Raw genomic sequence first — 25893 nt, 5'->3', positions numbered from 1 at the left:
AATGAAGATGAGGAACATGTTATTGGACACTGATGAAAAGATATTATTTGGCCCTCTCTGGCTTAGCTTAGTGGATAGAGCATTGGCCCTCGAACTAAAGGGTCTCAGGTTTGCTTCCAGTTAAGGGCAAGTATCTTGGTTGCAGGCTTGATCACCAGCCCTGGGAGGGGCATGTACAAGAGGCAACCAACTGATGTGTCTCTCTCACATTGATGTCCCTCTCTCTCTCTCTCGCTCGCTCTCTCTCGCTCTCTCGCTCTCTCTGTGTGTGTGTGTGTGTGTGTGTGTGTGTGTGTGTGAGTGAGTGTGTGTGTGTGTGTGTGTGTGTGTGTGTGTTTCTCCCCTTCCCTTCCACTTTCTCTAAAATTCAAGGAAAAATATCCTCGGATGAGGGTTAACAAACAAACAGAAAGGTATGCTTTGTTATAAATAACTTGAATGAATTGTGTTCTAGTGCTTTGCAGATAGTAGAATTTGTAGGCAATTAAATTGGAAATTTTGTTGATATTTCTAAGCAAAATATGAAGGTGTGGAATAGAACCATAGAGCCAGATGGCTACAAACATATAATAGAAGAATAACCCTGAAGGCGATGCAGAGATCAGTGGGGTTGCCACCATGGGTGCAAAGAGCACAGGACCATGGGACGGGGTTATCTCTTTCTCAGTTTCAGAGGGGTGGGATTGCTACCCAGTTGGCCCAGACAATGAGACCATCTTGTAGACAGGCCTGAAGGGACACAGCATTGAGCCAAAAAGGAGTATGTCAATCACTAAAATCTAAAGGACCTGTTTGGGATCCATGCCTAAATTCTTCTTTCTAATTTCTCCCCTTTGCAACAAAAATATCCTATAGCTGTCACACTATTGTATTTTATGAGCACATAACTTGTGTGGTTTCACTGGTTCACAGCTGGAGAAGAATTTTACCTCGGGATGAATCACCCATACTGGAATCAGTCATGGCCCCAAAATTGATTTTAGAAATCTCCAATTTTTTATAATGGGCTGCAAGGAAGCCTGCTCAACCTTTGCCCAGGGGAGATGCATTATCGTTATTATACTTGACAAAAGAAACCTGTCATCTGCTTTAGAGAAAAGAACCTTTCTCTTTCTTGCAAGGCTGTTTGCTATCCATGCCTCCCGGAAAAGATAGTCTTAAAAAAAACCGTTAAGGCCTCCACTTGCAAGAAGCTCAACAATGAGAGATCCATGAAGAATTCTCTCCCAACAATTGTTAATGGATAGAATTGAGAGTATTCAGGTACTTACTGAGTATAAGTAGTAAAGAAGCACATAGACTCAGAAGTTAGATTACTATAGTAAAATTATACAATTATTGATTATACAATCGTTTACTTGTAAGTAAAAACAGAATTGTTTAAATGTAGGTGTAATGAATATGAAGTGCTTATAGGACATAAAACGGGTTATCTAGCATTAAATTGGAAATTAGTCAGGATATCCAAGAAAGATTAAGTCTGGTTTTAGCAACATGAGAATACATTACCCACATGAGAATCACTCTTAGTGCAAGGTAAACAGAAGCTTTCTTATCCTTTTTTAAAAGTGTATTTTTATTGATTTTAGAGAGGAAAGGGGAGGAAGAGCGAGATAAAAACAATAATGATGAGAAATTATCTATTGGCTGCCTCTTGCATGCCCCCTACTGGGGATCGAGCCCACAACCCAGACATGTGCCCTTGACTGTAATCAAACCCAGGACCCTTCAGTCTGCAGGCTGACGCTCTAGCCACTGAGTCAAATCAGCTAGGGCAACTTTCTTAACCTTTTTAGGAATATCTTCTAGCCCAACAGTCAGGAAAACTAGGCCCATAGGTTAAATCCTGCCCACCAACTCTTCTGTATAAAAAAGTTTTATCAAAACACAGCCACACCCTTTCATTTATATATCATCCATAGCTGCTTTCACACTACAATGGTAGAATGTGTTACAACAGAGATCATTTGAGCTGCAAAGACAAAAATATGTACTATCTGGCTCTTTAGAGAAAAACTTTACTGACCTCTATTCTACATTCTTGAATTTGTGCTATCATTTTTGTTTCTCTAGGTCCTTTCTGGACATTCAAAGCCATTCATGAAAGTAGACAATGTTCATTCTTCCTCTCCAAAGTCTTATATCATGAAACCATACCTACTTGTTCCCTGTAGCTTTGGAATTAGTGGTGACACAAGTCATTATAATCCAAAGAAAGACTTAAGTGCTTATATTTGTGGTACAAATTGCAATGATAGAACCAAGAAAGAAAAAAATTAACTCACATGGAAATAATCTGGAATGTCCTCTCAGAAAATAGAGTTCAAGAAAGGCCTTGAAGAACAATTGAGGCATTGACAATCAGAACTTCAGAGCTGCCCTGGCTGGGTGGCTCAGTTGGTTGGGACATCATCTGGTGAACTGAAAAGGTTGCAGGTTTGATTCCCCATCAGGCTACATACCTAGGTTGTGGGTTCAATCCCTGGTCAGGGCTCATTCAGGAGGCAGTCAATCAATGTTTCTCTCTCACATCAGTCTCTCTCTCTCTCTCTCTCTCTCTCTCTCTCTCTCTCTCTGTCTGTCTCTCTCTCTCTCAAATTAATAAACATATCCTTGGGTGAAGATTAAAAACAAACACAAAGTTCATAGCTGGCGAGGGCATTACATGAGTGAAGAAAAGAGGTTGTAGGAAAAAAAGGTGGATACTTAGAGACAGGAAACCAATTTGCAAGGTCAGGTCAAAGCAATAGGATATGAACATACTTTTTCATGTTGCTTTGTGATTCAAATTCTGTAACTGCTGAAATGTCTGGGACATATTTCATGTGTATTATGCAGAACAAGAAGAAACAGGCAGCGTCAGCAGAAAGAAGTCCAAGATAACCTGCTGTGACAAGCAGAGCAAATGAAAGCTTGTCTGACAAAAAATAGATTCTACAGTCCACTGCCTGCTCCTGATGTTAACAGAGGCAAGGGAGATGTGCATAATATAGAGCAGTTTTCAAGGTGATGTCAAAGGATGGTGACTGGGAACTCAGTCTAGAATGGTGATTTTTACAGAGCAAAGAAAGACTTGTGAATGTAGAGTTTATTGCAAAAAAGGAAATCTAACATTATGAATTTTTTACCCTAATGGAATTTCTTAAATGTGTCATCAACTTAAAAAGTTATCTTTTTGGAATTGTATATGAAAATGTTTTGGATGTGTTGAAATTGTATATTAAAATATTTTAAGGACTTGGAGATTAAAAAAATATATATCTTCCAGTTTCCCCAGGCTGTGACAAGTAAGTTATGATTTCATTAACTCTATAGTTTACTGCATCTTAAAAAGTTTTTTTGAAAAGTATTTGAACATCTCCCATGTCATATAGCTTGTCTTTGGGTTAAGGCCAGTTACCTGGTTATATTGGGGTGTGTTGTAATTACTCTGTGAATGTATAACTGATGGGTGTGAACACAAAATATCTCCGTGCTTGACACATTGTCAGTGACAACTTCATGATACTTTCTATAAAGCTTTTCCATTCTGGAACTAGATTTTCAATAGATTCGGTGTAATGTCAGCTGTCTAAAACTCAGTAATCCCCAAGAAATGAGTAAGGAAGAAGTGTGGAATTCATCACTATTTCACAGTGCTGTTGAACTTTTTATTAAAGCAAAAAATCATAGTCACTTATCCATGCCCCATATATGAAGTATAAACATGATAATTTGAATAACATTGCTAATGATCTTATACAAAGAAGAATATAATTCTGGAAGCCCTTTTCTCATACGTTTTCTTGAAGAATTTTGTAGCTGAGATCCACATTTTAGGCAAATCTCAGAAATATTTTATGGTCATTACTAAAAATCTGATCAGTAACATAAAGCAATAATTTTGACAAGCTCTTGATTAAATACTTAGTCTACTGTTTTGAGGTTTAATAAATCAGAACCAAATATGTTTTGGTTGGATATTCTGCTCATAATTCATTTTCACAAGATCTGAAAGGAAGAAGTGAGGTGTGTTGTTTTTTTTGTTTGTTTGTTTTGTTTTCTTGAAAGGCTCATGTACTCATTAATATACTAATTGTAAGTAAATAACTAAAGTTTAAAAATATTTTAGTTTAATGTTATGAATACTAGTTTCTTACTTTAATTACTTGAAGTTCTTGATCATAAATGAATATAAAATTGTATTAGCACTAGAGGCCCGAAGCACAAAATCTGTGAAAGATTAGGCCTTCCTTCCCCGACTGACTTCCCTCTGGAACCCGGGACCCAGGCTGGCTTCCCTCTGGCCACAGACAGGTACCTGGTTCCCGGGCTTCCCTCCCTCCAGCTGCCAGCAGGCACCTGGGACCCAGGCTTTCCACACAGTCCTGGCTTCATCTGGAAGAATGTCCGAAAGGATGTCTGGTCCAATTAGCATATAATACTTTTATTATTATAGATAATTAATTAGCAAAGTATTTTAACTTTAAAATAATATCCACACATTTTAACTGTTGTATTTTCAACACAAAACATTTAGGAGGATTTTTCACTTCCAATTCACATCTAGTATGTTCTGTTCATCTATAATGCATATTCAGATGCCAAAAATAAATTCCAATAATATAACTATGTTCCTGAAGTTAATTGAATGTGATGAAAAGCTATGTTCACAAATGATTATTGATAACATATTAAATGTGAAAAAAATGGCACTGTGTTAGGTATTCACTATTTGATATCAAAATATCAACAATGATGAAAGCTTTGTTGCCAACCACAAAAAAAAAAAAAAAAAAGCTGAATGTTGGAGCATACAAAGTCAAGACAAAACATGTCATCCAATATTCTTTTTTTTTAATGTGTTTTTATTGATTTCAGAGAGGAAGGGAGAGAGAGAGATAGAAACATCATTGATCAGCAGCTGGCTCCTGCATACCCCACACTGGAGCTCAAGCCTAAAACCAAGGTATGTGCTCTGACCAGGAATCGAACTTTGACCTCCTGGTTCATAGGTCAACATTCAACCACTGAATTACACCAGCTGGGAATCACTCTTTGAAAATTTGCCAGGCATTGGATAGGCCACCAAGACATTCCAGGGAAAGTGAAAACTTTACAGTTTGCCTGAAACAAATACACATCTCAACAGAGAGGTATTCTTAATGTTCTTTAGTTGATGTAGCCAACAACATTAATTCTTATTTTCTTGTCGAGCCACAAAAGTTTGCAAATAATATCTTCCTTCACCTAAACATTCAGATTCAAGGGACAATAATACCTTTGAACTACAACAGAGACTTTTTAATCTAATCTCTTCCACTTTTCCATGCACTGCCATTTTCACTGTATTTCATTCAGTTATTAAAATTCGCATAATTGATCTGTTGAAATAGACACCTGCAGAATGCTACTCAGATTTGGTTCTCTGTTTATATTCACACTGGCCACGTGGTAAAATTCAAAAATCTTAGTTGTCAGTTTTCCAAAGAGAAGGTAGAGAATGTGAATCTATGTGATTTCAATGGTTTTGAATATATTTTGGAAGCAATATCTATCCTATGTCTTTTGTGCACATTAAAATTTTTGAAGATAAAATACCCATTCTTTTTTTTTAAAAAAATATATTTTATTGATTTTTACAGAGAGGAAGGGAGAGAGATAGAGAGCTAGAAACGTCGATGAGAGAGAAACATTGACCAGCTGCCTCCTGCACACCCCCCATAGGGGATGTGCCCGCAACCAACGCACATGCCCCTGACCGGATCGAACCCGGAACCTTTCAGTCCGCAGACCGACGCTCTACCACTGAGCCAAACCGATTTCGGCAAAATACCCATTCTTGAAACCAACGCTATTCTTTCCTAATTGTGTCTACTTTATGCCCACGGAGCTCTGCAACATACATTTCTATTGACATCAAAGCAAGTTCTAAGTCCTGCCGCATTCTGCAAGCTGGGGATGGAGGGCAGATCCCAATAGAAATCCACTCTATTGTCCTCATCATAAACATATTTTATTTCAAACTCTGTCAATACTACGGCAAGGAGAGAAGAATTCCCAGAGGAAACTACAGATTAAACTATGAACCACAGAAGTGAACATACAGGGCATAGATCTATTTAAGTGTTTTGTCAATACGGGCTCTAATATTGCCACGGGCTTTATAAAATTTTTAGGACTTAGTTTTATTATTTTCTTTACAGAAGCTTTAGAGCTAAATTTAAGATACTGTTATCAATCAGAGGGTGGAGGTATTATTTAAAATCTGAGTTATCATTTGGTAAGAGTTGAAGAGTTATAACTTGCCTCCCACCGCCACCCAAGAGGATCCACACAGATTTCCCCATTCTCCCTTTTGAATCTCCCACAAGAAGTATCCATTGTGTCTTATTGTCGACCAAAACTCTTCCTGAGCTGCCTTAATCATATTTCCTTTGGCATGGATCAATCCTGAAAAGGATATGGAATGAATAAAAAAAAAAAAAAAAGAAACATTCATGAGTTTTTGCAAAGTAAACCCATGGGTTTGTTTTCAAAATAAACACCAAGTGTTGTTTCAGGAAAGTCTTGCCATTTCAGTAGAAATTGTAAAGGAAAACATTTTTTACATCACTATCACATATTGGGTATGTAGTGTTCTTTCCAAACATCACCTTTCTTATTTTTTTTCTTTTTAAGGAAAAAAAAAGTTATATAAATGTACACAAAAGTGTGTGTTTAAAATAATATTCACTTAACAAAGGAAGTATGCAATACAAACACTGAGCAAATCGAGATGGACTAAATCAGAGTTTAGGAAAATAGTTCCCAGAGATTTGAAAGCTCTAAAAGAAGTCTTTTTAAACTTATGGAAAACAAGATTAGTTCCACACTGTACAACTGGATATCCTAGCTGAGTAGAGTGAAATAAGTAACATATAAAACAAAAGTGCTGTGCAAACGGGTCAGTTTGGGGAGCCCTCTAATATATGTATTAAAGGCCCAATGCACGAAATTTATATAAGAGTAGGCCTTCGCAGCCATGGCTGCCTGGATCCCTCCCTTGCAGCTATAGCCCTGGCTATGTCCCAGAAGGACATTCAGAAGGATGTCCACTCTAATTAGCATATTAAGCTTCATATATATATATATATATATATATATATATATATAATAAGAAACTACAAATTTATTACAAAATACAACTTAAAATGAAGAAATAACTGAAATACTCATTTACCAGTTCTACCCTTTGGAATGACCCTGACCTGGAGTTTAGAAATTTTTTAAAATACATTTTATTGATTTTTTACAGAGAGGAAGAGAGAGGGATAGAGAGTTAGAAACATCGATGAGAAAGAAACATCCATCAGCTGCCTCCTACACAACCCCTACTGGGGATGTGCCCACAACCAAGATGCATGCCCTTGACCGGAATCAAACCTGAGATCTTTCAGTCCATCCACTGAGCCAAACTGGTTTCGGCTGAGTTTAGCAATTTTTTTTAACACCAAAGGATTCTTCTGGAATTTTGCATCTTAATTGTCTCTTACTAAATCTACTTGACAGTACTCAATTACCTTCTCTTCCAAGAAATGTTGTCTGATTTGGAGTCCCCTCCTGTGTTCCTCTACCACCCAGTATATGCCTCATTGCATTTCTCAACTCATCATTTTTGCTTTCACTATTTTCTCCACTGGACTACAATCATTTTGAAAATAAAGGTGTGTTTTTCCCCATTGTTGAATATACAGTGCATTAATCAAAGTAGCGTCTCATTCAATGTTTGCTGAATGACTGCATGATTGCAATGCCAGGAAAAGACAAAGCATCTAAGATAGTGCCCTTACCATGTACCTAGCCCTATGCTAGACACTTAAATATTTTACCCATTTATTTCCCACATCAACACAGTAAACTGGTTGTTTTATGTGTGAAGATGCTCAAGCTTAAAAAGATTGAATACCATGCTCATGTCTTCACACCTAATAAAGGATGGAGTTCAGAATTTAAATCCGGCAGTTCTTGGTTTAAGAGGTCACTGTCTCTTTCTGAGCCCAGCCTCCAAGAGGTAGAATCAGCTTTAGGAAGTAGATTAGAGAATCCAAAAACAAAGCAAGGTTCTATACCCACAGCCATGGGACAGCTTTACATCCTTAGCCCTCCATGCTCTTGTTTCTTGTTTATCCCTCTGTCATTAGACACTATCTTTCTGAATACTTCTTTTGATGTGGGATGATTTCTTTGACTCAAACTTGGATCCCCTCCTCTTTGAAGTTTTGAAATGCAAAGGGGTGACATCATAGCACTCATTTCATGGTACATTATCAGCATCGGCCCATGCAAACCCACAGCTGCTTTATTTACTATTCCACTCGATTCTCATAGCTCATGCCTTTCCCCCTCCTACCACCCGCAAGCATTCTAACAGGTTTAACAGGATTTTTGCTAATATGTTTTTTCAAAATGCATGTTTTTGGTGCCCGCATATTTTTAATTTAGATAAATTTGTTTTGTTATATATCTTATCTTTTTTTTTTTTTACATTTTTATGAACACTACATTTTAAAAGGTCATCTTTGTTGGTGTGTATACATTTAACACATTACTCTGTAGTGTGCATCTAATTTTCTGTCAGAACCACCTGGAAGTACTCACCCTTAACTACCTCATATGTCCTATGTGTCAAAGCAGGTGGAAACCAAATAAATGGGAAGTGAAATAAATTCTGTGTCACCTAATCTTTCACCAACATAGATTAAAATAAGCTATATATAATGTGTTATATTAATAAAGCACATTGAGTATGCTCATACTACACATGTTCAAGACATTCACCTATTCATATTTAGGGATTTTATGGGGATATTTCTTTGTATGTAACATATAACATAAGGTAGAAAAATTATAAAGAATATGGCATAGCCTAACTGGTTTGGCTCAATGGATAGAGTGTCAGCCCTTGGACTGAAGGGTCGCAAGTTTGATTCCAGTCAAGGGCATGTACCTTGGTTTCGGCTTGCTCCCCAGTGGGGGGTGTGCAGGAGGCAGCTGATCAATATTTCTCTCATTGATGTTTCTGACTCTCTATTCCTCTCTGTAAAATCAATTTAAAAAAATTTTTTTTTAATCTGTGATAATAAAAATAATATGAACTACAGATAGGTTATGAAGAGGATACAAGAACTATAATAAAAGCTGTGTTTTGTTGTTGTTTTGTTTTTAAATCACTGGTGAATAGTAATATTTAATTTGGAGATAAGAAAGTATCCTTCTTTAAACGACTTTTGTAAATTTTCTTTATAAACTCCTTAATGTCATCATCCTTTAAAAAGTAAGTTTATGGCCGAAGCCGGTTTGGCTCAGGGGTAGAGCGTCAGTCTGTGGACTGAAAGGTCCCAGGTTCGATTCCGGTCAGGGGCATGTACGTTGGTTGCGGGCACATCCCCGGTGGGGGGTTTGCATGAGGCAGCTGGTCAATGTTTCTCTCTCATCGACGTTTCTAGCTCTCTATCTCTCTCCCTTCCTCTCTGTAAAAAATAAATAAAATATATTTAAAAAATAAAAATAAAAAAGTAAGTTTATGGAGTACTAACTATAATATTATCATTTTAATCTAATTTTGATAACCCATAAAGTTTAAAGTTATTACCCCAATGTATTGATAAGGAAACTAAGATACTGAGTAATATGAAAAAAAGTTATAGAACTAAGGCAAGGCAGGTATTCATCCAGACCTAGAGTTGGATGAGCACAGGTATTGCTCAGAAATATTTGGCTCAAATCTCAACTCTGCTACTTACCAATTCTCTGACATTTGGCAAGTTACCTACATTTTCTGTACCTTAATTCTGTAGAATAAAGTTATTGATTCCTATATAAAGAATTGTTGCGCCGAAACCGGTTTGGCTCAATGGATAGAGCGTCGGCTTGGGGACTGAAGGGACCCAGGTTCAATTCCGGTCAAGGGCATGTGCCTTGGTTGCAGGCATATCCCTGGTAGGGGGTGTCAAGAGGCAGCTGATGGATGACTCTCTCTCATCGATGTTTCTAGCTCTCTATCTCTCTCCCTTCCTCTCTGTACAAAATCAATAAAATATATTTTAAAAAAAAAGAATTGTTGTGACAAAATCAATAAAATATATTTTTTTAAAAAAGAATAGAGATGATACATGTAGTGTCCAGCACAGTGTCTGACACATAATTGGCATGCATTAATTCATTCATTCATTCATTCTTACCAAATTTACACATTTCAGAAATGGCATTAGAACTCATGCCTTAGGGGCATAAATTCAGAACTTATTCTAGGAGATTAGTCACATCTTTAAATAATCAACATACAATATGCTTACTATATACTTCTGAAGCATGTAATCTCATATGTTTTGTGTCTTTATTTATTCTGTTCTCTCTTCCCAAAACCTATTGACCAGAATACTCTTTCTTCTAGTCGTTGGCCTTGATCATGTTACTAATTTTCTAAGGGGAGCACCATTTGAAACGCTTCACAACCTAGACTCCACCTACATTCCAAATTCATCTGCTTCTATAGTTTGGGCATCAGCTTGCAAAAGGTCTAGTATTTACCTTGCCTCCACTTTGTGCATCAGTTCCCTTGCCCCTTCATGCCAATCTTTCTGCCTCTTCCTTTCAAATTTTCTTCCGCTCTTCATGGCCAATAAAGCTTTTGTCTTCCCTTTAACTTGATGTGTGTGGGACAGAGCTCCTTTGAACTTTGAACTTAAGACAAAGTTTTTTTCCTCTTTTCATATGACAATTTATTTTTTTAATATATTTTTTATTGATTTTTTTTCATGAAGGGAGAGAGATAGAGAGTTAGAAATATCGATGAGAGAGAAAAATCGATCAGCTGCCTCCTGCACACTCCCTACTGGGTATGTGTCTGCAACCAAGATACATGCTCTTGAGCTGAAATCAAACCTGGGACCCTTGAGTCCACAGGCCGACACTCTGAGCCAAACTGGTTAGGGCATGACAATTTATATAGAATTTCAAATGGTAGATATTCATATGCTTAACTCCTTCTCCCCCTATTAATGAAAGTTTCTTGAAAACAAGAACTATCACCTAGCCAGCATGGCTCAGTGGTTGAGTGTCAACTTATGAGCCAGGAGGTCATGGTTTGATTCCTGGTCAGGGCATATGTCCAGGTTTTGAGCTCTATCCTAGTGCAGGGCATGCAGCAGTCAGCCAATCAATGATTCTCTCTCATCAGTGTCGTTTCTATCTCTGTCTACCTTTCTCTCTGAAATCAATAAAACGAAAGATTTTTTTAAAAGAACTGTCTTACTCATTTCTGGTCAGCTGCTCCATCTAGGATGTAAAACCTTATATACACAGTTGGTACTTAGTAAATATTAATGATGACATTAAAAGCTTGAAGGTTTTCAATCCTGGGCTGCTGGAACTATGCTTCTGAAATGACTTCAATCTTCCAGGTAGCATACAGAAGCAAAATTAACTCTCAAGAAGCTGATCGGGAACAATGATGAATTAAAGAGTTCAGCTTTCAGGGGGAAGTGACAGAATTTATTTTCTTCAACAGCCAAGACAGACTCGGCAATGCAATTAAAAGCTATTGAAGTGAGCCGGGCCCCTTGATGAAACAACGCTGCATAATATCTTACAGAGGCTCTAAGTCACCACAGTGGGTTAAAGCATTTTCCACTTGGAATCCAAGGCAACTTAAAAGGATTATTGATTTTTTCCCCTCTACTTATAAATGAGACTCACATATTAGGAGTGAGAGCTGCAGACACAACATAATGACCTTTCTACTTGGCTTCTTTCTTCTAACATAAACAGAATTACTTTCAGTGGTTAAGAGGATATTAAGCAGTAAATCTTGTAATTGTGTATGTTTGTGACTGTACCTTGAAAGCAAAACTTAGCAGCCACATTTTTTTTTTAATTTTAAAAATATCAGTTCTGCTCATGTAGCGTTAGAAATATCAACATCACACTATGTGTTCTCTTCCTTCTCTGGTGTTGAAAAGTCTCATGTTTGTTCATGCTTTAGCAAGTTCGGCTTGAAACAATGACTTTATTGAAGACGTAAGACCTTGCTTGACCTTGTTTCAGATGTCTGACCTAAATAAATGTATTGATTCCTGCCATGTTATCTTAAGGAGAGCAATTCTAAAATAGGAAACAGCGGGGGAGCCCATATTAAAGCTGCCCCAAAACAAAAGCTATGAAGTTGATAGTCATTAAAATCAGATTTTGTTTTCTACCTGTCAGATTCCATCGTCATGGTTTAATTAGGGACTTTCTGAAAACAAGTTGTGGCTTGGTGGGTTTCCTGGTTTTGGTAATAGTTTCTTTCTCGGGGGATTTCAAATAGCTACTTTCTCAATCTTTTCACTCTTTGGAGGTGACCTCTTTAAATCGTGTCTGTGTTTGCTATAAGAGGTTGTTTTTATTTGGTTCACCCACCCCTTCTCCCCAGCTATTCAGTGAGATCTATTATCCACATTTCACTCGAATGGAACATGCTCCCCTGTGGTCATCCACACCTAATTCACTATAAGTAATCAAGGACATTTTTTATGATTTGCAAGGTACTAAGTAAGTACTTATTCTGTGTAAACATGCTGCAGTATATGCTCACAGAGCTAGCTATTATATCTGAAGTTCTCCCATTAAAAATCCGTTTAATTCAGTTCAGTTTGTTCAGCAATAAATACATATTTCAGACTTTCTATGTGAGAGTCATTCTGTTAGTTATTGAAGTTAAAAAAAATAATAATATTCTTCAATTTACCCTGCACTATCTGTGTGTCAAGCACAAAGTATATATATATGTATACTATATAATAAAAGGCTAATATGCAAATTGACCAAATGGCTGAATGACCAGTCACTCTGATGTGCACTGACCACGAGGGGGCAGACACTCAACACAGGAGCTGCCCCCTGGTGATTAGTGTGTTCCCACAGGAGGAGTACTGCTCAGCCAGAAGCCCTGAGCCAGGTTCATGGCTGGCAAGTGCAGACTGATGAGCACAGCGGCAGTGGCAGGACCCTCTCCCACCTCTGTGGCCACACTAACAATGTCCAAGAACAACTAGATTGCAAGAGGGCACAGGCAGGGTTGAAGAATCCCACCCCACCCCCCGCTGAGTGCACAAATATATATGTCTCTCACTTCATCCTTATAACATCACTATGAGGAGAGGACTACTATAACCCTCATTTTTATATGAAGCCAGTGAGGTTCAAAGAGTTATGTGACTTAGCTGAGGCACAGAACCTGTAAATGCCAAAATGATCAGGTTCTTCTGATTCCAAAAATTGGGCTCTACCTGAAATTATTTCTAGGAATGAGGGAGTCCCTATGTAAATGGTGGCTGGTCAGTGGGGAAATGAAAGTAACTTTTAAGAGTTTGAAAAGAGCCTTCAATTCTGGCAAGGATTCCATCTTTACAGGTAAGAAAACAGGTTCAGGGAATTTTTTTTTTTAATGCTCCAAGTTTATAAACTTGGTATGTGGGTTATCAGTTTGTATTATTTCAGCTTCCGGTGCACTCTCCGCTGTCAGCCAGTCATTAATAGAAACAGACCCCGTGCATTAGTTTGCTAGGGCTGCCATACCAGAGCACTACAGATTAGATGGCTTAAACATCAGAAATTTATTTTCTGATGATCCTGGAGGCTGGAAGTCCAAGATCAAGATGTTGGCAGAGCTGGTTTCTTCTGAGGCCTGTCTCCTGGGCTGGCAGATGGACATCTTCTCTCTGCATCCTCACCTGATCTTTTCTTATGTGTGTGTTTGTGTCCTGATCTCTTCTTAAAAGACACTAGTCAACACCTACTCTGGTGATTTCATTCAACCTCTTTAGAGACCACAGCTCCAAATAAAGTCTCATTCGGAGGGACGTGAAGTTAGCTAGGCTTCAACTTTTGAGTCTGTAGGGGGCTCTACGTGAAATTTGAACTCCATCCATAAGACCCTGCGCATGTTTCTCCTTTGCAGCCTGCACAGTACTAAGCTCTGTCAGTAGGAGGTGCTGATGGTACACTGGAGGAGGATGTTTCTCTTCCTGGTTCAGATGTGCTTCCAAGGGCAGGCCCCAGCAGCGTCATGGCTTCTGCAGCACGTGGCTCTAGCAGCACCACCTTGCTGCAGCACGGGGCAATTCCCATTGAGCAGCTTCTAACAGAGGGCTTTCTCGTGAAGAGTCACCAGCATGACTCCAGCTGTCAATGGCTTCTTTGGGCATCCTCTTGAGTGGCCTTACAAGAGAATGCTGCTAGCACAGTATTTTCACACACAAAAAAAAAAGGCTTCGCCAGACTCACCCTAGAGGCAGCTTCCCCAGCATCATAGAGAAACTGTAGGGAAGACAGACCTAAAATATTTATTATCTGGCCCTTTACAGAAAATATTTGATGACCCCTGCAAAAGAATGATGTTAAGAAAGAGGAATGGGTGAACCATGTTAAATGCTATTGTCAGATGGAATAAAATGAGGACAAAAATATAACCATTGGTTGTCTTGGATTCTGTGTCTATTGAATGTGAGTTTCACATCACTAAATCATAGATACCTAAAAATCCAACCTTTTCCCTCCTAAAATTGAGTTTTACCAACTCTGAGTTACAACTCTCAAAATTCAAGATATAATCAGTCACATTTCCATTGTGCTTTCCACTGATTCTTTTGAGTAAACAGTCAATCCATTTAGATAACTCTGTGCCTAAGGGTTTTCTAAATTCCAGGAAGTTTGCTTATCATTTAGAATTGAATTTAGAATTGAGACAGGCTGCCCGACCCACAATAATGTTGTCCTCCTTTAACATGTGGGATCTTAATGTGTCCAGCACAAAGCACAATGTAAACAATGAAAGTTGGAAACTTGATATCAAAGTCAGTTTCTCATTGTCATGACTAGCTTATAGTCACCTTGATACTAAACTATTTTACTTCCCAGGGCACTTAGAAGTTAAATTATTCTCTTTTTCTCCTTATGTCTGTACAGATAGGTGCTTTAATTCAGGAACTACATAACTATAGTGACATTAACACTTACGTAAACTTGTTTTAATCAATAATTTTACTCAACACTTACCTAATATGTCTTCTTCCCAGAAATCTTCTTTGCAATTGCTATTATGTTGACTTTCAAAATTTTTTTCTCTGACATTCCTCATCATGTTTGGTAGCAATTACACAAACTTTGATCATATCCAAAACACATCTAAGATGAATTTACTTTGAAAGCTTATTTTATACATATTTTTCAATACATAAAGAACAGCACTGAAATTTCAACAAAGATTCTACTATCCCAGTGACAATAAATCTCTACTTTAAAAGCTAACGCTGAGTCAAAGTAATTTTCTATATGTGTCCCTTTATAACTAATCACATTATTCTTACGCTGCTTGACAGATATTAGAGAAAATATTTGAACTCTGCTGCCTTAACATTACTGCAGGCATGAAACATGAGAAAATGTAATCATAATATCAGCAGCTCTGTTTAAACACCCTTCAAAAAAAGTTTGAATCAGGTCTCCCACTGTGTCTGAGAGTAGATATTTATAAATTGCTTTGAATTATCTGACACCTTCCTTCTCCCAAGGAGCTTATTCTGATGGTGTTTATTCTGTGGCATTTCAAATAATTGATTGTTTTTGGTGTGCATGTCCAGAGGCCCTAAGGACATGGCCATGGTTTTCATAGACCTAATAAGTAAAATTAACTTGGGGCAAAAACCAATGAAGGTAAGCTAATGCAATCTAGTGGGAGGAATAAAATCTCAGCATGCTGTGTGTCATTCATTTCGTGGACTGTTTTTTTGTGTGCTGCAAAAATATTGAAGATATATAAGTTATTGAATTTTCCAACTACATTCCTGGTCCTTCGCTGACTCAATAACTAACCATGGGTAGGCCATTACTAAACTCTTTGCAGCTGCAGTACATTTTAGTAAAAGTTATATTATTGGTCAGTTGTGTTTTAATGGCATTTATTGCCAGACATTGTAGTGACTAATGAGATCATAATACCATAAATTTATATTCTTTAGATGGTGAGAAATAGAAAATCACAGCTCATATCATCCTTAGTGCACACGAGACTCCCACCACCATTTTAGACTGGTCCCACCCTAAAGTTTCTTAACTCATGAAAATTCCTTGAATTATCTAATAAATCCTTGCTTCATAAGAATTTTACAACATTGCCTGAGTAGAGGCATCAGTGATCAGAGTTTATTTAATACTAGAGGCCCAGTGCATGAAATTCGTGCACAGGTAGGGTCCCTAGCAGCTGCCAGCTGCTGGCCGGGGCCTCCCTTCCCTGGCTGCCAGCTGCCATACAGGGCCTTCCTTCATTCTGCACTGCCCCTTGGTGGTCAGCACACATCATAGAGAGCAATCAAACTCCTGGTAGGTCGAACTCCCAAGGGGACACTTTGCATATTAGGCTTTTATATAGATAGATAGATAGATAGATAGATAGATAGATAGATAGATAATAATAGAAATTGGGATAGAAAATGGTGGTAAAGTTTCAGAAATTAAGTACATTTCATAAGACAATGATGCTGTTCCTTGAACTTACAATATTGCCTATTTTCTACTCTCCATCCTGAATATAACTCTAATGTTAGTTATATTTAGTCAAATTAGCTTTCATGAAACACTAAAAAACACACACAAGCATTTAAAGTAGCCATATATGTTGTTACAGTCTGAATCTAGAGTCTATTTTTACCCTCAATAAAGCATTTGTTTTGTTTCATTTTAAATAGATGTCAAAAGTTCAAACATTTTCTTGGAGTATATTTATCAACATTACTGTATGCCCACGCTGTTGATGTCAGAATTAGGGAAGAAAGCGTAAAAGAGCATGATGTCTACGTGCACATTTATTTTGTGTACGTTAATGATTACTCATTTCCTCTTGAAATAAAATGCAATTAACACATTAACATAAAATGCTACCTACCATTCTTGGTAAAATCTTAGCATTAAAAACAGAATTCAATAAAAGCCTTTTTTTAGACATGGTCCATTTTCTACTTCTTTCCATTAGTTCATAGTTTCATGGGACTTTGCCCAGAGCCAATATTCAGGTTCTGGTCTCACATTTCTAACAAATATCAGCCAGTGTGGGCAGCAGACTTGAAGTTGCCTGCCAGTTTTCATTCCTTACCTCTACTTCTCATGGCTCTGTCATCCTCAGCATACTATGTGCCAAAATGAGCTTTATTTCACAGCTCCGTGTGCCTGAACCAGTTTCCACAAATAGAAAAACTCCTCCTACTCTAAGGCTCCTTTCCAGATGTACAGGTTTGAAAGGAACTCTATATGTTTACTATGTAAACTTCTAGAAATTTGCTAGGTCTAGTTATAAAGATAAAATTCATGTAAGAGTCTTCCCATCACTCTATGGTAACTGTTTTAGTTTCTTTAACAACCTTGATATGAGTCTTCTAACTTAACATATATATGTCAGTGATAATGGATTTTAAGTGGGAACCATTGACTTTGTGATTTTCCTCCAGTGATTTTCAGCTGCACAGGATTAGACACTAAGTATGTGGAGAGATGAATTTAACATGGGTTAAGGCAAGGAAAGTAAAGGCAAAAGTAAAAGAATGGGACTATAGCAAACTCCTAAGCTTCCACTCAGCAAAAGAAACTGACAACAAAACAAAAAGGCAACCAACTGAATGAGAGAAGTTATTTGTAAACAACAGCTCCAGCAGGGTTAATAACTAAAATATATAAAGAACTCAGACAACTCAACATCAAACAAACAATCCAATTTAAAAATGGCCAAAGAACAGACACTTTTTCCAAAAAGACATACAAATGGCCAACAGATATACGCAAAGATGCTCAACTTCACTGGGTATTATGAAAATGCAAATCAAAACTACAATGAGAGCCCTAGCCAGTTTGGCTCAGTGTATAGAGCATCAGACTGCAGACCAAAGGGTCCCAGATTCTATTCTGGTCAAGGGCACATACCTTGGTTGCAGATTTCTACCTGGCTGGGCCCTGGTTGGGGTTCATGCAGGAGGCAACCAGTGTTTCTTTCACATCAATGTTTCTCTCTCTCTTCTACTTTCCCTAAAAATCAATGGAAAAATATTTTCAAGTGAGGATTAACAGGAAAAAAAAAACTACAATGAGATACTACCTCACACCTGTAACAAGTGTTGGAGAGGTTGTGGAGAAAAAGGGACCCCCCATTCACTGCTGGTGGGAATGTAAACTAGTACAACCACTATGGAAAACTGTATGTTGAATCCTTAAAAATATTAAGAGAGTTACCATATGACCCAACAATCCCTCTTCTGGGTATCTACCTGGAGAACTCAAAAACCTGTATTTGCAAATATATATGTATTCCTATGTTCTTTGCAGCATTAATCATGGTCATGGAGAGGTGGAAACAACCAAAGCGACCTTTAGTAAAGGACTAGATGAAGAATATATGGTACATATGCACTATGGAATATTTACTACTCTGCCATTAGATGAAATACTACCATTTGCAACAACATGGGTGGACCTTGAGAATATCACGCCAAGTGAAATAAGTCAGTCAGAAAAAGCTAAGAATCATGATTTCATTCATATGTGCAATATAAAACTAAAACTCATAGACCCAGACAACCGATTGGTGGTTACTAGAGGGAAGAGGGTGGGGTAGCAGTAAAGAGTAAAGGGGGGCAAATATTTAGTGATGGAAGATGATTTGACTTTGGGCAGGTGGGCACAGAATGCCATATGCAGATCATACATGATCGAAATGTACTCTTGAAACATTTGAACTTATTGGCCAATGTCACCCCATGTACACAACTACCTACTTAACTCTATTTTATTTTTTATTTTTATTTTTTTTAATATATTTTATTGATTTTTTACAGAGAGGAAGAAAGAGAGAGTTAGAAACATCGATGTGAGAGAAACATCGATTAGCTGCCAAGGTACATGCCCTTGACCGGAATTGAACCCAGGACCTTTCAGTCTGCAGGCCGATGCTCTACCCACTGAGCCAAACCAGTTTCTGCTACTTAACTCTATTTTAAATAGACTTTCAGTCAAATAAGTACAACTCAGAGGTAAGATAGAAATAATGATTTGAAGAGAAATTATAATATAAAACAAGGGCATTGAAGGGAGAGAAAAACACACACACACACACCAAGAAAACTTACTGTATACAACCTTTTAATCCATTTAATCCTGTGCTTGCACATCTGTTATTTCATCTAATTGTTTCTACAAATCTCGGAGATAAGAAAGTAAATGTTATTATCACCATTTCCCAAGCAGTTAAGTAGTTTGTCCAGGGTCCCTAGCTGGGGATTCTGAACAGGTTGTCCTAGTTCCAGCCTAATGCTCCCTCTACCAGCCCACACCGCATGCATGAAATGTCCTTGCAAGAGACACTGTGAAGATCTCTTTCAAGTTCACATATAAAAGGTTCGGTTAAAGACCAAAAACAAACACCCTGAGGCATTTTCTCTCATGCTGAGCCAAAATCTGAGTTTGATGTTAAAATCAAAATTGGCTTTGAGCTAAAAAAAAAAAAAAAAAGAAAAGAAAAAGAAAAAAAAGCATATAAACATATCTTTATTTCCAAATGTTCTATTGTCTTTTCACCTAAAATGAAACAGCAATCAGGGTTAAATTTTATGGTAAAAAAATATAGAACTTCTGAGTAGATTTTTTTTTTTTTCCCAAATCTGGAGAGGTTTTTTCCCAGCAAGTAGTTAATTCTAGTGATTTCCAGATGTCATGTTTTAAAAGGCACTGTTCTCAGACTTCTTTCTATTGATACTAACCAAAGAAAATCCCCTCCCTCCGCTTTAGCTAAATTCACTGTATTTCTACAACCTTTTGTCAACCATCCTGGAGTCAACCATCTATTGTTTGTTTGTTTGTTTCCTTAAATGATGCTTCTCCTTGATTTCTTCTTAAAGGGTTTGACAGAATAGATTTAAAAAAAAAACAAAAAAAAAAAACGACACCTAGAAAAGAACATTTCTGCTTCTGAGAGTCATCAAATTTCAAACTTAAACTTGGAAAAATATCTGAAGCAAGCCAAAATGAGCACAGAACAAGCACAAAGACAAATGTTCCTTTTTCTTCTTCTTTTGTTTTAGTTTGGGGCTGGGGAAGGGGAGGGTTGTTTTGTTTTACATTTGGTCAGCTGGCCATGGCACAGAAATCTGAGATTTTTTTCTTCCCATTCTCATTTCAGTGGTTGTTAGATGTGTCCTAAATGAGCTTTTCTTTAAGTCTTAAAGGGAGTTGGCCTCCATTCCCTAAACGAAACAATCGCTCCTGTTGGGTGAGAGTGCCAGCTACATATATTACGTGTCCTGTGCCCAGCAGGGACCTTCTAGTGCTTGCTTAGAAAAATCAGTCACTGGATTTTTAAATTCTGGTGGAGATGGCTATCATTAGTTTCATCTTTAATTCGTGAGAAAATTGTACTGTTTCTCTTTTCATGTCTCCCATGCACCCATTTTAGACTTTTGTGTGTGCTTCATCTTTTCTTCACGACAGTCACGAGTGACCCCATCTTTGGAATGCTCCACGAACTGGGGGCATGTCTAGCCTGTTAATGCGTCTCTTAGTTGGCCCAGTTCCAACTTTGGCTAATTACATTCTGTTCCAAAAAAAAAAAAATCTTTGCATTTTCATTTGGAGATTTAAAAAAAAAAAAAAAAAGATCCTTTCAACCTCCTCATTTGAGCTAAAGCTCAACCCTCGAAAGCCCAGCACGGATCCATCTGAAGTTGCCTAAGGACAAATGCCCAGAGTGTGGGAGAATCCAAAACACAGCCATTCCCAGAAGATAAAGCAGCTATCTCGCATCCACTCCAAACTCAGTATTCAAAGAAAAATATATGATCACCCAGCTGCAGAAGTTGGCCCTTCGCCTTAAAGACATACTTCACTAACATGGGATAGCGATGACATACTTGGGATCCACATCAGTACCACCCAAAAGAGGCAGGAATTCCCTGGAAACACACTGTCTGCTTTATTTGGTGGTGGTGGTGGTGGTGGTGGTGGTGGTGTGTGTGTGTGTGTGTGTTTAATAAAAAGCATTGTAAACTAATTCCAAAAGTCAACTTCCTATAGTTTCTACCTTCCTCTGTGATGCTACATGTTGCATGCTCCAATTAGCAGGCTAAAGACATTCATTGAAATACATGCATCTTACCAGGGTGGCTTTTTTTTTTTTTTCTGCAATGTTTATAACAAGAACTCTTCGCTTTTATTTCAATTGCATGAAACAATGTGACATTTGCCATTGTGGTTTTAGCTTCATTTCAAAAGTTTCCAAAATGCTTGTCTCTGCAAGATTTCCTTGATGATAAGGCACAGGAACTTGCTTTAAGCTCTGCTGACTCAACATTTACACATTTTTCTTCTGATGAAATATCTGTTTGCTTTAAAACCAAATGATGTCATTCAACGACAACAATGTAGAATTATACTAATTGTGGTTTACGTTGACAGATTTCGATAGAATCATACTTATGTCTGTTCTTGTCACATATATAGTCATTATCTATCAAGTATTGACATGTACATTGGGAATTTTCACACCAACTCTACAACAACAAAACAACCACTTAATAAGAAAGTGAACTTCAAAAGGCTTACAGGATTAGTTTGGATGGAAAGACCAAGAAGTGATCCATGAACAAATTCATTTTGCCAGTCTTCGTGAAGTTCCCACGATTAAACATTTTTGGAGAGGTACATGTTAACTTTAACACTCATGGGCTAAAAATAGGTTCATGGGAGATTTGTTGGTGGTGTCACACTTTTATATTTTCTATCATAAGTTTTGTGTAAATGTAAAATTGCATTTGTTTCTATTTCATAAATAGTCTCAAGAAAAAAGGACAGCCTGGCCTCAGTGGCTCAGTGATTGAGCATTGACCTATGAACCAGGAGGTCACAGTTCGATTCCCAGTCAGGGCACATGTCCATGTTTGTGGGCTCGACCCCCATTGCAGGGCATGCAGGAGGCAACCCATCAATGATTCTCTCTCATCATTGATGTTTCTGTCTCTCTCTCCCCATCTCCCTTCCTCTCTGAAATCAATAAAAATACATTTTTTTAAAAAAATTAAAAGTGATGAATCATGATTCAATTTTACTCCAATTATTAGTGGTGATAAGGTCTTAAGAAATATAGTTTTAGGTGATTAAGAAGAGAGGAGACAATGGAAAATCTTCCAATCTTCACTTTACATCAAGCTTTCTTATACAAAAGAAAATGAAGTTGCAAAAATTCTCACTAAGCTCAATAATAGGGCAGAGAAATGGTAGACAAGCTTCCACTTGGAAGAATAGAAGATAACCTATTTATGAAGAAAAAAAAAAAACACTGTATGTGAATCACATAGACTGGTCTTAGAAGAGAGTATCCTAATAAGAAAGGGTGATTTTAAGTCATTTTGCTTATGTTATCAACATGAGCTCCTGAGTTTAGCAGGAACTAAAATCTATGCCTCAGTGGAGGGTTGGGGGAGGGGAGTGGTAAAAGAAACCAAGCTAGGTATATTCATAGAAAAGTATTCACAATGAATAAATTATAAGCTTAGATCTATTTAAAGGTTTTTTTTTAATCTAGATATCTTTACCTGAAAATGTGACTACATTTGGAAAATGTAGCTACAATAAAAATAAAAAATAAAAATATGTGAAGAAAATGAACAGAGTAAAAGCCACATCTTAAAATATTTTACATAACTGTCACTCTGGTACTTGAAAGAAGTAGAGTTAATAAAATACTAAATAAAAGAAAGAAACATTTTTTCCCAAATATATAGTAAATTTATTATATTCACAACTCCAATAAGAAAATATTCTGTGCTTTACATAGGTGTGGAATATTCATTAAAGATAAATTGCAAGCAATAGAGGATAGTAAAACAGGTTTGTAAAATTTAGTTATTGTCCTAAGCTTTTTATATCTATAGTATAAAGATCAGTTAGCATGCTCAGCTAAAATACTTTAGTTTTATTCTCAAATAAAATTTGTGAAAAAAATACAAGACTTGACCTAGGATAGCTTCTCTCCTGCCTCCCATCATAGCCTTTAACTATAGGACAAAATTCGGACAGTAATGGAAGTACGGAGGAAACAATAGATGGTGAAATATAAATAAATGAGCATCCTGAAGAACAAAATTTCCAGGATGCTGTAGACTCCACTGAATCCTTTATTGCTCTCTCTACCACTACTCCTTAAGGCACTTTTTGAACTTGGAAAAATCCCAAATACTTCACAGATATACTTTCTTTTATAATCTTGGTTACAATCCAATTTATAAAATGTTTCTTTCAGTAATCCTATCCCTCATTTTTTAAGTTTCTAAGTATATGGAAAATGATAGCCAGACATCTGTTTCTAATAGGAAGTGCCATCTTCCCCCTGAGAGACCAGGGTCTACATAAATTGGTCCTTAACAGCTCTGGTGGAGTTGCTCAGTTGGTTGGAGAATGGTCCTGTACATCTAAAGGTTGCAGGTTTGATCCCTGTTCAGGAGTGAATAGGAGGCAACTGATCAATGAGTCTCTCTCACATTGATATTTCTCTCTCTCTCTCTCTCTCTCTCTCTCTCTCTCTCTCTCTCTCTCTCTCTCTCCTCTATGTCTCTCTCCCTTCATCTATGTTACTCTAAAAATTAATTTTTAAAAAAAACATTTCCTTAGGTAAATTTTTTTTAATAATCTTTAACATTGTGTTACTTTCTCTCCGAACCTCACCAAAGACAACAAAATGAATGCCTAGAAAGATGAAAGCTATGTAAGATCCTTGGTGATTTCTTTATTTTGACCAAGAGATTTTTTTTTTCCTTTCCTCATACTAAAAAATTTGAAACAAAAAAACTGATTTTCACTTCAACATGGAATAACTGTGGAAGGAGCTGCATGTTATTTGCTGGTTTTCTCAGTTACATGTCACTTTTAAAAATAACATATTTCAGCAGAAACCCAAAGGGGACAGAAGAAAATGTTATAATGCCAGTGACCTCTGCTGTGAGGCAAGCATAGGAATTTAGGATTTAAAATGCCTAAATGCTTTACTAATGTTATAATCACCCTATCCTTAATTTTATTAGCTTGCTCAATTTTAGCTATGTCATTTAGCTGATTTAACACAATAACAAATGGACATTTAAATAGTGCCATTTGGGACATACTAAACTATCTTTCATGAGTGATGTAATTATTCCAAATTGTACAGCTAAGGATTATACTTGCTGGAGAATATTAGCTAGAGAATTTTGGCTTCAGTTTTAACTTTTGTAATAGCTGCAGTAAAATTTTCCTATCTGAATTTGTTTAAAGGCAGAATGTCTTCATAAATGAGCAAAATGTTGGATATCTGGACACTCCCTGGAAGTAAAACACAGGCAAGTGTCCAAGAGCAAGTTTTCTCATTTATATGTAATACAGTTTGAATACAACCAAGCTGTTTAGCTCTTTCTTAATAAAAGATGTGGGTGTTAGTACTCCTGTTAGGGCTCTGACACTCTCTACCCGCTTGGCATCTATCATCCTGGGCTAATCATGGAAGACATGGAAGATTTTATGGTGGGGCATTGATAAAGCAACTCCTGATGTTCACATGGGCAAATTGAATTTAGTTGTTTTTGGCTGATAAAACTCGGGCCAAGACTGTAATGAGAAGATGAGAGTAGAAAGTCACGGAAAACTAGATATATAGATGATAGATAGATAGATAGATAGATAGATAGATAGATAGATAGATAGGCTGACCACAAAATTAATATTTTAGGCATAATGACATTTTGGAAGAACACATAGATTCTCGCTCACTGACATTATAAGATTTTTTTCGGTCCTCTTTGTAAAGTAAAAGACATGGCCATATGATAAGCTCAAGCAGAAAAAAAAAAATCAAGAAGAAAAAAAGATGAGTAAAAACTGAAAATAAGGAAGGTGCTGGCACTGTGCATCCTGAGAGCATCAGTAGCCGAAATCTAAGTCAGAGCAATCAGCAGCACACTAGAAAGAGATAAGAAAGCTAGGTTGAATTATGTTTTAGTAAATTAGTTCATGGAATTGGTGACATCCTCTCCTCTCCTTCTTTCCTTGGAATAATTCTTTTAAGGAAAGAGGGAAAAATAAAATTTTCCAATAGCATACTATGAGCCTGGTAAAGTTGGCATGTGATGTTACTCATGATAATGAGTGGTGGGGATGAGATCTGTGTGTAATTCAATGCAACCTGCATTTGGGGGAAAGCCATCCAAAAGCGATGGAGTGAGTAGAGAGGGGTGGTGACAGTGGGCTTCCATGACAAGAAACAAAAAGGATGGGCCTATGGCGCAGCCAGCATGGCTCAGGGATTGAATGTCCACCTATGAGCCAGGGGGTCATAGTTCAGTTTGATATCAGGTCAGGGCACGTGCCCAGGTTGCGGGCTTGATCCCCAGTGTGGGGCATGCAGGAGGTAGCCGATCAATGATTCTTTCTCATCATTGATGTTTCCATCTCTCTCTCCCCGTCCATCCTCTCTGAAATCAATAAAATTATATTTATTTTTTAAAAAGAGAAGAAGGGGCCTATAATATAAGACGTTGCTCAAGGTCTGAATGGCCTGTGAACATTTTTAATAACCCAAAAAAGACATCACATCCTGTTTCTGTTGAGGAACGTCAGGCTGAAAGATGTCTGTGCTGTGTCCAAGGTCAACACCTAGCAAAGGATGGAGTTGGAATTCAAGCACAGCTGTGTTCTCCTCCAAAGCCCATAATCATCTCCTTCATCACAATGACAGGCAGATGAGAAATTTAACCCATAATGAGAAAATGAAGCCAGAATAAATAGAGAACAACTGAAATAAGTAACAAGAAATTTACTTAACATGCATTAGTA

This window comes from Pipistrellus hanaki (genome assembly GCF_964339955.1).
Source record: "Pipistrellus hanaki genome assembly, chromosome: 2".
Classification (NCBI taxonomy): Eukaryota; Metazoa; Chordata; class Mammalia; order Chiroptera; family Vespertilionidae; genus Pipistrellus; species Pipistrellus hanaki.
Note: the sequence above shows the minus strand (reverse complement) of the source record.